Raw genomic sequence first — 13,196 nt, 5'->3', positions numbered from 1 at the left:
ACAGCCCCCACCGCTCCTCCCAGTACCCCTAAGAAAGTCCACCGCCCTGATCTGCCAGACAGAGCAGACTGGAGCCCGCCACCCCCCTCCCTCGCCCGGGTGCAACTCCAAACACACTTCCCTGGTCATACATAGCTCATACTTCACGCCACCCCGCCCTCAGTTTTGGCATGTAAAGGGCGTGAGTGGGGCAGGCTGGGGGAGCACCCGTTGGTATGTTCAGAGCGTCCTGGAGTTTTCCCCTAAGGTTTACCACGGAGACCCCCGCCCCCACCAGACAAATTTCACAATCCATCCCCAGGGAGGCGTGCACTCCGTCCACTCTCCGCTCTTACAGGTGGATAAGGGTGGGGCCGGGCGGGGAGGGACCCTCCTTGGTTTGCCCAGTGCGCGTGGAGTGACTGCCTTATTCAACCCTCGAACCCCCTGGTTTTATCTCGCATCCCTCCTTTGGGACAATCCCTCCGCCCTGAGCTCTGACAGGTGGGCACCCCTATGACAGGTGGGCCCCCCGCCCGGTGCTCCCAGGGCGCCTCCCTGGATGTACCGCCCAGTCCCTGTTCTATGGTCACATCCAAGGTCCCTCCCCTGAGACACTCCCTCTGCCCTCAGCTCTGACAGGTGGAGGAGGGTGGGGCAGGCTGGGCGGGGTTGGGAGTTGTGGGGGGCTCCTCTTCGGTGAGTCCAGAGCGCGTGCCAGCCTCTTCAGTGCGTCTGCAGCTTCAGCACCAGGAGCGGATAGCGCTGCGCGCTCTACCTCGGCCGACACCAGCGCCTCAGCGGCTACCGCGTCCCGGTGTCCGAGGCTCCTCTCACTGGACTCCTGCCCTCCACCCGAGGCCCACGCCCCCTCCCAGAGTTTGCTCATGTCCTGACCTCCACATCCAAAGCGCCTCGCCTACTTCCCGAAACTCCGTCTCCTATCAGAGGCTCAAAACCCATATGCGCTATTAGAAGCTCCTCAACTCCGTACCCAAGGCTCGTCAACCCGCTGTTTGAGGCTCTTCAACCCGCAGACCGAGGCTCCTCATCCCGCTGTCCAAGGCTCCTCATCCCACTGTCCGAGGCTCCTCATCCCGTTGTCCGAGGCTCCTCATCCCGTTGTCCGAGGCTCCTCATCCCACTGTCCGAGGCTCCTCATCCCGCTGTCCGAGGCTCCTCATCCCGCTGTCCGAGGCTCCTCATCCCGCTGTCCGAGGCTCCTCATCCCGCTGTCCGAGGCTCCTCATCCCGCTGTCCGAGGCTCCTCATCCCGCTGTCCGAGGCTCCTCATCCCGCTGTCCGAGGCTCCTCATCCCGCTGTCCGAGGCTCCTCATCCCGCTGTCCAAGGCTCCTCTCCCGTTGTCCGAGGCTCCTCATCCCACTGTCCGAGGCTCCTCATCCCACTGTCCGAGGCTCCTCATCCCACTGTCCGAGGCTCCTCATCCCGCAGACCGAGGCTCCTCATCCCACTGTCCGAGGCTCCTCATCCGTTGTCCGAGGCTCCTCATCCCGTTGTCCGAGGCTCCTCATCCCGCAGACCGAGGCTCCTCATCCCACTGTCCGAGGCTCCTCATCCGTTGTCCGAGGCTCCTCATCCGTTGTCCGAGGCTCCTCAACCCGCAGACCGAGGCTCCTCAACCCGCAGACCGAGGCTCCTCAACCCGCAGACCGAGGCTCCTCATCCCACTGTCCGAGGCTCCTCATCCCACTGTCCGAGGCTCCTCAACCCGCAGACCGAGGCTCCTCATCCCGTTGTCCGAAGCTGCTCATCCCGCTATCCGAGGCTCCTCAACACCTCCCCTCCCTCACCTCTTTGTTGCCTGTCACCCCTCACACCCCGGGCACCCACACCTCTCACCCCTTCTTTGGGATTTTGGAATTGACTGTTCCATGCTTAGACGCTAAACTTTACCTTTTCCCACGTGTTCTGGCGCCCGGCCACAGATGTCCTGCCCAGTTTCTTGAGAGTGGCAGCTGTCCCCCCCTCGCCTGTGCCAGTTTCCACCCGATCCCTGGTACCGCCGAGCCCCGGATGTGTGTGCCAAGGACCCCCCAAGAGTGCGGGTCTGCGGGATCGCAGAGAAGGGTTCGATAGAGGCTGGACACCCTGGACTTCGGACCGCTCGTGGGTGCGCCTGGAGCCAGGGGGAAGCCCGCGCAAGAGCCTGGTGGAGGGCGCCCGCCGCCCACCCTCGGAGGCACCCTCGGGGTGAAGACAACGCAGGCAGGTGCGTGCTTTACTGGATGGAGCGGTCTGTGACTGCCAGGAGGTGAGGTATGCGTGTGTCCCAGGAGAGGGCTCTGTGTCTCCGACATGTGAAGGCTTCAAACCCGTGCCAGGTAAGGTCTCTGTGCCAGGTCAGGGCTCTTTGCCTGTGCCAGGTCAGGGCTCCCTGCCTGTGTCCGGTGAGGGCTCTGCGCCTGTGTCAGGTGAGGTATCTGTGCCAGGTCAGGGCTCTTTGCCTGTGCCAGGTGAGGGCACAGTGCCTGGTGAGGACTCTGTGCCAGCTGAGGGCTCCGAGCCTGTGTAAGGTTAGAGTCCGGTGCCAGCTGAGGGCTCTGTGTCTGTGCTAGGTGAGGGCCCCGTGCCTGTTCCAGCTGAGGGCCCCGTGCCGGTTCTAGCTGAGGGCTCTGTGCCTGTGTCTGGTGAGTGCTCTGTGTCTCCGTAAAGGTGAGGGCTCCCTGCCTGTGACAGGTGAGGGCTCTGCGCCTGTGTCAGGTGAGGTATCTGTGCCTCTGTCAGGTGAAGTCCCAGTGCCAGTTGAGGGCTCTGTGCCTGTGCTGATGAGGGCTCCGTGCTTGTACCAGGTGAGGGCTCCGAGCTTGTGTAAGGTGAGAGTTCTGTGCCAGCTGAGGGCTCTGTGCCTGTGCTAGGTGAGGGCTCTGTGCCTGGTGAGGGCTATGTACCTGTTCCGGGTGAGGGCTCTGTGTCTCCGAAAGGTGAGGGCTCCCTGCCTGTGTCAGGTGAGGGCTCCGTGCCTGTGTCAGGTGAGGTATCTGTGCCTCTGTCAGGTGAAGACTCGGTGCCAGCTGAGGGCTCTGCGCCTGTGTCAGGTGGGGGCTCTGCGCCTGTGTCAGGTGGGGGCTCTGCGCCTGTGTCAGGTGGGGGCTCTGCGCCTGTGTCAGGTGGGGGCTCTGCGCCTGTGTCAGGTGGGGGCTCTGCGCCTGTGTCAGGTGAGGGCTATGTGCCTGTACCAGGTGAGGGCTATGTGCCTGTACCAGGTGAGGGCTATGTGCCTGTACCAGGTGAGGGCTATGTGCCTGTACCAGGTGAGGGCTATGTGCCTGTACCAGGTGAGGGCTATGTGCCTGTGACAGGTGAGGGCTATGTGTCTGTGACAGGTGACGGCTATGTGTCTGTGACAGGTGAGGGGTCTGTGATAGGTGAGGGTTGTGTGTCTGTGCCAAGTGAGGGTTACAAGGCTATTCCAGTTGAGGGGGCTGTGCATGTGCCAAGTGAGGGGTGTTTGTATGTGCTCGTTGAGGGTGAAGTTCCCGTGCCATGTGAGGGCTCTGTGTCTGTGCCATGTGAGGGCTCAGTGCTGAGCGAGCGCTCAGAGTCTGTGCCAGGCATGAACACTGCGCCTTCGCAAAAAGTGAGCGTTGCGGCTAAAGCATGTGAGAGTGCCGTGTCTGTGCAGACGAGGGTCTTGTCAGCGTCTGTGTGTCTGCACCAGACATGACTCTGTGTCTGAGGCACATGTCAGCTCTGTGTTTGTGCCATACGTCAGCGCTGTGTACCTGCCCCGTGTTTACCGCAGGTGAGCTCTGTCTGCCCCGGTTGAGAGCTGTCTGTCTGTACGGGATGACAGCCATGTTTGTGTGTGGCAGGTGTGTGCTCCGTGTCTGCCCCGTCTGTGTGTTCCCAGGTGGCGGCTCCGTGTCTGCCCCAGGTATGGGCTCCTGTCTTCCCCGGCTGTGTGCTCCGTGTCTGCCTCAGGTGTGGGCTCCGTGTCTGCCCTAGGTGTGGGCTCCGTGTCTGCCTCAGGTGTGGGCTCCGTGTCTGCCCCCGGTGTGTGATCCGTGTCTGCCTCGGGTGTGGGCTCCGTGTCTGTGTGCTCCGTGTCTGCCTCAGGTGTGGGCTCCGTGTCTGCCCCCGGTGTGTGATCCGTGTCTGCCTCAGGTGTGGGCTCCGTGTCTGTGTGCTCCGTGTCTGCCTCAGGTGTGGGCTCAGTGTCTGCCCCCGGTGTGTGATCCGTGTCTGCTCCAGGTGTGGCTCCGTGTCTGCTCCAGGTGTGGCTCCGTGTCTGCTCCAGGTGTGGGCTCCGTGTCTGCCCCAGGAGTGGCTTCGTAACTGCCCAAGGTGTGGGCTCCGTGTGTCCCACGTGTGTGTGCTCCGTGTCTGCCCCAGGTGTGGGATCCGCGTGTCCCCACGTGTGTGTGCTCCGTGTCTGCCCCAGGTGTGGGCTCCGTGTCTGCCCCAGGTGTGGGCTCCGTGTCCGCCCTATATGTTGGCTCTGTGTGTCCCGTAGCTGTGGTGTGGGCTCCGTGTGTACCACAGGTGTGGGCTCCCTGCCTGCCCCAGGTGTGGGCTCCGTGTGTACCACAGGTGTGGGCTCCCTGCCTGCCCCAGGTGTGGGCTCCCTGCCTGCCCCAGGTGTGGGCTCCCTGCCTGCCCCAGGTGTGGGCTCCCTGCCTGCCCCCGGTGTGGGCTCCGTGTATGCCCCCGGTGAGGGCTCCGTGTCTGCCCCCGGTGAGGGCTCCCTGTCTGCCCCAGGTGTGGGCTCCCTGTCTGCCCCAGGTGTGGGCTCCTTTTCTGCCCCATGTGTGGGCTCCCTCTCTGACCCAGGTATGGTCTCCTTTTCTGCCACAGGTTACCTCTGACCGCCGGGTGTATAACTCAGTCTCTCGCCCTTCCCAGGTTGTTAAAATGAGTGCTTTTGAACCTCGTAATGAGCGCTTATATATTAACATCTTTCGTGTATAGCGCCAATAACATTTCAAACGGCTGCACCAAGCGCTACTATTAAGAAGGTCGCGCTATTAAATTGCTAACTATGAAAACAGTGGCGACTTGGCGTCTAAACCTGGCATCTTCATGTCCTTACACCCTGTGATCCTGGGCAAACTATTTCATACACCCTGTCTCAGTTCCCTAAAGCGACAAAATTGCGAGCGCTTAGAAGTTGCTGCTGGTATTAAGCGCCCTAGCTGAAAAGCATGACCTGTTACTTGTTGGGTTAGCCCCGGACACTTTGTCTCGGTATCATCTGGGCCAGCTCTGTTGGTAAATGTGTACATTCAAAGCCTCGTAAGGGGCAGTAAGCGCTATATAAATGCATTTACATATATCTACATAGAACAGCCTATGTATTAGGACCCACTCATTCTACCTCTGGGGCGCCAGGGCGCACTGTAAGTCCAACAAGTCAAAATGTGACGACTTCTATCTGGGCTAATTATGACATTTATATTATCGCATTGCACATATATGTGCACATAGTCGCAGACTGCGTTGCCTCTTCGTGCTTAAATAAAAGGCGCTATACGGTAACGTGCATGTTTTTCGTCCAAACTCAATGGTGTACCTTTTGTCGCCTTCGGAAGGATAACAGTCAAAGTTGGCCCCACCGAGGACTCGCCCCTGTGACTTGCAGGTTGCGCATATCCGCTGCTGTCGCCAACCCATTGAGCTATCTTGGACCTCGGCTGCCCTCGTGGGTGGTGGAGGTGGTCTGTAGATCCAGAGACGCACTGGGGGGCTCGAGCGACCCACCCCTCCCCTCCGGCTTCTCCCAGCACCCGAAGGCATCGCACATCCCATTTTTGGGGATTGTAAGTCCACGGAGAGTAAACAAGTTTTATATTTTTGTTTTACACGGACTAGACTCCTCCACGCACCGCCCACCCGTGGGCCGTCCATCTCTCGTCTCCCCACACCCGGCTTTCTAAACCTAATCTCACACCGGGCGCCGTGTTGTAAAACTTGGCCCAGGGCCGAGCCCCCACCGACGGTTCAAAGTTCTGTCCCACGATCTCCGCAGCCAAGTATCAAGATAGCTCCAAGAGTCGCTGCGCCTGCAGCGGAGACCTGTGCAGTGTCTGCGAGACGTCTTATTGGGTTCAAAGACCTTCGGTGACCTAATGGGATCTGCAGTGACGCCCTGACCTGCAGTGGCCTGTGTGTGACCAGCAGTTCATATACTCCAGTCCTGATTCATATCTTGGGGTTCGTGCACCGGTGCAAAGAGTTGTGTGCAGCTGAGCCCGGTGTTCTCCTGCCTGTGTGAAATGCCAGTGGGTTGAGGCGCCTGCTGTCAGTCCTTGGATGGAACTAGGTCCGGTGTTCTAGCGCCTGCATGAAATGCCAGTGGGTTCGTGCACCTGCCGTCAATCCTTGGATGGAACTAGGTCCGGTGATCTAGCGCCTGCATGAAATGCCAGTGAGTTGATCCACCCGCTTTCAATCCTTGGATGTAACTAGGTCCGGTGTTCTAGCGCCTGCATGAAATGCCAGTGGGTTGAGGCACCTGCCGTCAGTCCTTGGATGTAACTAGGTCCGGTGATCTAGCGCCTGCATGAAATGCCAGTGAGTTGATCCACCCGCTTTCAATCCTTGGATGTAACTAGGTCCGGTGTTCTAGCGCCTGCATGAAATGCCAGTGGGTTGAGGCACCTGCCGTCAGTCCTTGGATGTAACTAGGTCCGGTGATCTAGCGCCTGCATGAAATGCCAGTGGGTTGAGGCGCCGGCTGCAAACCTGCTACTCACACGTCCTGTACCTTCAAGCTATCTCAGGGGGCAGGCGCACCCCCAGTCCAGAGAAGGGGTGTCCTGACAGCTGCACTCCTTAACTCTCAAACACTAGGTCTGCAGTCTCTGGATGTCGAAATCAGTGTTACCCTTAATAAGTTAATTGTGGTTTGAAAAAAACTTACATTTTAGAAGTAAATGTAGATGAAAGCAAATATAACCACTGAACAGAAAGGATGTAGTTTATGACAAACCCATTCCCGAGCCTGCCCACCTGAGACACTTTCAACGCAAAGCCCAGACCCGCAGCTTGTTAGTGAAGATTATGAAAATGATTACAACATTCAGTGACGCAAATAATCCATTGGCCGTTTAAAAGTTACTTGTGTTCTGGGTAAATAGGTAAAAACACATAATTTACAGTACAGAACTGACAAATACTGCCCGCATGCATGCCCCCCCAGCATCCAATCTAAGTCAAAACCACGTAGAAGGCGCTTAAAACCAACGGGTTTCAAGGCGCACCACGGCAGATAGAAAAGGTGCTGGAGAGAAACAACCTGATTAGTGTTTAAAATAAGCCCACCCCGTCTAAAGACCACCCGTGTATATCTCCCTTCCCCCATTTGAGAGGACCGGACCGGGATAAACAGATTTATCTTCAAAGTAGAAGAAAGCCATGTCTTAGGACCACAAATCAACATCTGTAGTAGCGCCTTCTACGTTCGGTGAGGCTCCGAGGCGCTTCCATCACCTAGGGGTTCTTTCCATACAGTTGTGGGTCTTTCAGCGACGCCTGTGTGCGGGTGTTAGCTGGAGTGCGCTCCCCTGAGCGGTGTCTCCTAGAGAGCTGCTGGAGTTAAGCTAGAGTGCTCACAGCTGCAAGCAGCTCCGTGACCTTCGCCATCAAAACTTGCGGAATTTAATTCCACAGTTACATGAAAACTCCGCAAGATTCTGCGGAGTTCCATGACCAGACAGAAATGAGCATGTTGGGCTGCCCACGCTCTTTTGTTTTATCAGCGGTAGCTTGTTCTGAGCTGAAAATAAGCGCCTACGGCACCACGCGATGCAGGGGGCGCTGCTGCTCGAGTCGGTTTTCCTGCAGCTCGAGCAGATTTTCTACTCGAGTAGCAGCTTTCTCAAAAAGAAAGGTCGCGATGGGAAAATCTCATGGGGTGCTCTCTTAGCGCCTGAAAATCATGCTAGGGTATTCCAATTGTTGGTCACGCTTGCCATCTTACCGTTGGTGAGCCATACACAATAAAAAAAACTCAGCCATTCACAATTTATCACGCACCCCTAGTGGGAGGGGTACTAGAGGGGGATTAAGGGCAGAGGAACTTACAGCTTGCAGTACATATGCATTAGTTTTATAAACTGTTAAAAACTTAACTTTATTGGCTTCAAACAGATCACTTTCTAAGATAGCCCTGTGGGTGAAGGCACTTGCTGTGGAATTTCTGTGCATCCCGCAAACGCCTTAGGAAAAAAATCTGATTAGAAAGCTCACGCTGTAGTTTGCTGCTCACAGATGTGACGTGTCATAAAATATCCAAGAGCGATGATGTATCTGGTGCACAGCATTGTCTGTAACCTGCAGGTCACAAGTATGTGGGCCACAAGTATATATAGATAGCTCCGTGGGTTAATGTGCTTGTTGCTAAAAGCCTTACCCTGCAGATTGCAAAGTCTAAGACTGCAAAAGTACCTCAGCAGGTTCCAAGCCTTGCCTGCATCAGTAGCGCGCTGCACAGTGTAGGGCAGTGGTCTTCAAACTTTTTCATTTCGTGCCCCCCTAAGTGAAAAGAATAGGACTGGGGGGGCCCCTCCGAATATTTCATAATTATTCTATTACATTGTCAATGTTGAAATATGTCTGGACTAATGTAAATATTGCATTTAAGTTCTGATACTGTTTTAAAAATCAATCAAATAAATGATGTCAAACATACTATTCTGATCCAGCAGGCCTTACTAACCTATAAAAGTATCCAAAGTGTGATTTTTAGAAGTGAGAGTGGGGTTTTGAAGAGTATTTTGAGTCCCTTCCCTTTTGACACATACTCCCAGCTGGAATATAAATGACAAAAAATGTTATTGACGGCCTATTACTGAACAGTTCACTGATGCTGGATTTTTGTCAGCTTAAAACAAAGCCCTGTTAACAGCATAATGCTTCTTTTGGCCAGAGCCTGGCGCCCCCCTTGGGATCACTTGAGGCCCCCCCCTAGGGGTCCCACTCCCCAGTTTGAAGACCCCTGGTGTAGGGTGTGTGGTTGGAAGGAATTTTTTTTTTGTTTTAATCCCATGTGGGAAGTGTTTCTTTGTTGTGCGTGATGACCACTGAGTTGTACTTATCGTGTTATGGGCGCCCTGGCTCTCAGTGTGTTGGGTGATACAGTGTAATAGACAGATGCACAGTTTTAGGGCTTTCAGTGTGCGAGTAGCTTGGTACAGCTCTGCAGGTCGCTTTATGGTGTTTCTTATGATATAGTCAGCTTAGAGAGTTACTTCACTGGGTTGTCTAATCTGAGATTTTGTGTAGAATTGTGGATTTGAGCTGGCATGGTTGAAATGAAAAAGAAGTGGAGAGATCTGTTGGGATGGACATTTGAATCATCTTTCCACATCTGAATGTGTTTGTGAGATTTAAAGAAGCAGTCAGATTGTTAGTGGCGGCTTGTGGGAGGAAAAAGGGGCGTAGTGGCGCGGGGGTGGAATAAAATAAAATAATAATAAAAAAAAAAAGTACCTTAATTCCGCGCCGTGTGCTCCTTTGCTCATTCGCCGTTGCTTCAGGCACAGGCACCCAGCCTGCCCTGAGGCCAATCCTGACGCTGCTCAGAGCAGCGTCAGGGTTGGCTGGGAGCGCCCAGCCAGGGAGCTGTGCAGTCTCTCCCCAGCCCGGCAACACCGTGCCGTGCTGGAGAGAGCCTACTGCGCATGTGTGTTTGGCTGGCCCGCGACGGCCGGCCAAACATATATACGGGTTGAGGAGAGTGATCTGTGCACTCCCCTCAGTGCTCATCATCCCATATGCCCCGCCCCTTTTAATACAAAACAATAATAAACATAGTTCATTATCGTTTTGTATCAAAAGGTTTGCTGCTGCTACTGCTGGTGGGAAGCCGACGCGCCTTCGCCCTAACGGAGGAGCCGCACATGCAGATTGTATAGATATTTGGGGCCTGCAGTGAATGGACTATGTTAAAGTCCTCCAAAATTGTCCAGTAATGTGGGACAGACTTCTTTGTTTTTTCCATTCCTGGTCAGCTGGGCATGTTTGGCTGTGCAGTGTTGGTGATGGACAACACTCATGGCAAATATGTCTTACGTGAATTTAACAGCTGCAAGTTGATTATTGTTGCTGACTGCTGCGTATTATGGTTTTAGTATTATTGTGTGCCATAACTGTTATATATGAAGTGCATACCTATATAGTGCCACCATCTACCATGTGTGATGCCATGCTGGCAAACAACGGAGAGATGGAGAAAGTTTTGTGCAGAATTGTGGGGGCTCACAAGCAGAGATCAGTCCAGCATTTTAAAGTGTCATGCATAGCTGCCAAGATTTCAGTTTGCCTGAGTGTGACATTTACATGTTTTCAGGATGCCTATGTGTGACACATTGAGTGACAAACACGAGTAGTCCAAAAATATCTCTCTATGTAAGCTAATTTACTGAAATGGCCCCTTTCTGAATTATAATTGATCAGAAACTACAATTCCTTTCTCATAGAAGGAATAAAAAATATAGTAATAATACTCATTTAATATCCGATGGATAAAACTCAGAGTAGGCCCTATCAACATTCAATCCTGAGACCGCCCAATTATGTGTATTTAAGAGGTATAAATTAAAATCTACCCACAACATATTATCTTTCTAGTATTTTTGTCGTCCATAATCTTATATATGGTATTAAATAACAATATAATGTGGTGGCAAATCATAGGCCAGCCCTTTTTTGCTCACCTGCATAATGAAAGCAGTCGGCTGTTCAGTCGCATGCTATTTGTGGATTGTAATCTGAGGATTACACTTGAGGGTGTGATTGTTTTCTGGGCTCTGTTGCTTGGATGGAGGTGGTGCAGTTATCTAGGAAATAGCCACATTTTGAACTGCCTTCAGGAGTGTATTTTCTCCTGGGTGCGTCTAATGCTGGCTGGTAGCAGTTGCAGGGCTGGAATGCTTGAACTGAGAAGGCAGTGCCTCCTGCAGATTTTGTATGTCACAGTAGTATGATGACAAGTGGTGCAAGCCTGGTGCGCAGTGTCCTGATTTGTTTGTATTGCTTGAATTTAATTTGTAGGTATAGTGGTCCTTTTCCTTGGAAGGCTCTGTGGACAGTGCAGAGTGGCTTGAATATTGCCCTTCTTGCTATAGGGAGCCTGTGGAGCGATTACAGGTTTGGAATCATGTGTTCTCTTGAGTGAAGACGGAGAAGAAACCTCATGGCATCATTTTGGATGAGTTGTGTTTTGAGTATACTGAATGTGGGTGCACCATGGCATAGGCTATTGGCATAGTCATGGCTGAGGATTACAAAGGTGAGGCTGGCGTGCAGTTTGTATTGGTATGCAAGGTATGGGGAGATGCAGCGTGGTGTTTTCATTATGCAGAAGGCACTCTTTGGGACATTGTTAACATGCAGTATCAAGGATAGGTCTGAATCCATGGTTACTCCTGGGTTTCTGACTTCTCTTGATATCATTGGAGGGACCTAATGTTTCTTAGGCCGTAAGGCAATAGGCTGGTAGTTTTGACATTGTCCGCAGGTCCTAATCTCTGTCCTTGCGATATTCAGCTTTAGATGGTAATTTATCATCTATGCGTTTGTGGCCCAAAAGGCAGTCATCAAGTTTTAAATTGTAGGGATCTTCGGGGCCATCCTTTTGTAAAATGATTTGGGGCCATCCAAGTCATGTTGTTGTATGATTTAATCAGGTTTGGTCACTGGGGTTGGGTAGATGTTGAATAATAGAGGAGATATGATGGACCCCTGAGGAACAGGACTGTGTCATGTGTCAGGAGGTGATGCGAAAAGGGATTAGATAGACACATTTTGCCCGTCTTAGAGATGAAAAGCAATCCATTTTAAGGCATTTTCACAGATTTCAATATTGTAAAGTCCTTGAAGTGAGGCGGTGGGCAGTGCCAAATGCAGATGATAAATCCAAAGGTAACAAGGCAGCTACTTAATCTTTGTCCCCTGTGAGTTTTAAATCATCTCAGATGGATATGATGGCTGACTCTCTGCCATTGCCTGGTATGAACCCGGACTGTAAGCCATAGCGTTCGGTAAAGTAGAGAGTTGAATCAACATGGCTCTTATCCTGTGCACTGAGATGCAGAGGGTGTCTCTGGTTTCTATTATGGCTGCTAAGTTTGGATGAAAGGTGTGGCTGCGTCTTGCTGTACTGCCTTTGACATGAGGTACTCACTCACATCCAGGGCACAACTTTTGCAAACGTCTCTCAGACATGAGCATTTTTGATCCCTATGTTCCGGTGTAAAGGGGGAAAATAAGTCTGTAATGCCTCTTCATGTCTCCCAGTAGGCTGAAGGTCTTACGAGACACACACAGTGAGATCCCAATTCACAAAGAGTGTCTGCAGTCGTGCCGGAGGTTCCGCACTCATGGCAGAGTCTCTGCATTCATGGTGGAGTCTCTGCACTCGTGGCAGAATCTCTGCATTCATGGTGGAGTCTCTGCAATCGTGGCAGAATCTCCGCATTCATGGTAGAGTCTCTGCACTCGTGGCAGAATCTCCGCGTTCATGGTGGAGTCTCTGCACTCGTGGCAGAATCTCCGCATTCATGGTAGAGTCTCTGCACTAGTGGCAGAATCTCCGCGTTCATGGTGGAGTCTCTGCACTCGTGGCAGAATCTCCGCATTCATGGTAGAGTCTCTGCACTCGTGGCAGAATCTCCGCGTTCATGATGGAGTCTCCGCACTCGTGGCAGAATCTCCGCGTTCATGGTGGAGTCTCCGCACTCGTGGCAGAATCTCCGCATTCATGGTAGAGTCTCCGCACTCGTGGCAGAATCTCCGCGTTCATGGTGGAGTCTCTGCACTCGTGGCAGAATCTCCGCATTCATGGTAGAGTCTCTGCACTCGTGGCAGAATCTCCGCGTTCATGGTGGAGTCTCCGCACTCGTGGCAGAATCTCCGCATTCATGGTAGAGTCTCTGCACTCGTGGCAGAATCTCCGCGTTCATGGTGGAGTCTCCGCACTCGTGGCAGAATCTCCGCATTCATGGTAGAGTCTCTGCACTCGTGGCAGAATCTCCGCGTTCATGGTGGAGTCTCCGCACTCGTGGCAGAATCTCCGCGTTCATGGTAGAGTCTCTGCACTCGTGGCAGAATCTCCGCGTTCATGGTGGAGTCTCCGCACTCGTGGCAGAATCTCCGCGTTCATGGTGGAGTCTCCGCACTCGTGGCAGAATCTCCGCATTCATGGTAGAGTCTCTGCACTTGTGGCAGAATCTCCGCGTTCATGGTGGTGTCTTC

General features: G+C 53.3%; 1 protein-coding gene across 1 annotated transcript in view; it reads left to right on the top strand.

Annotated features, from left to right (window-relative positions):
* The first annotated feature begins 701 nt into the window (after nt 1–701).
* Nucleotides 702–13,196, top strand: part of ECEL1 (endothelin converting enzyme like 1) — a 251,803-nt gene continuing 239,308 nt past the window's right edge. The window contains exon 1 of the mRNA XM_069212879.1: nt 702–2,211. The gene's annotated coding sequence lies outside the window, so the exon portion shown is untranslated. The remainder of the gene's footprint in view (nt 2,212–13,196) is intronic.

Source organism: Pleurodeles waltl, chromosome 11 (assembly GCF_031143425.1).
Source record: "Pleurodeles waltl isolate 20211129_DDA chromosome 11, aPleWal1.hap1.20221129, whole genome shotgun sequence".
Lineage (NCBI taxonomy): Eukaryota > Metazoa > Chordata > Amphibia > Caudata > Salamandridae > Pleurodeles > Pleurodeles waltl.
This window is presented reverse-complemented; position numbering and strand designations above follow the sequence as displayed.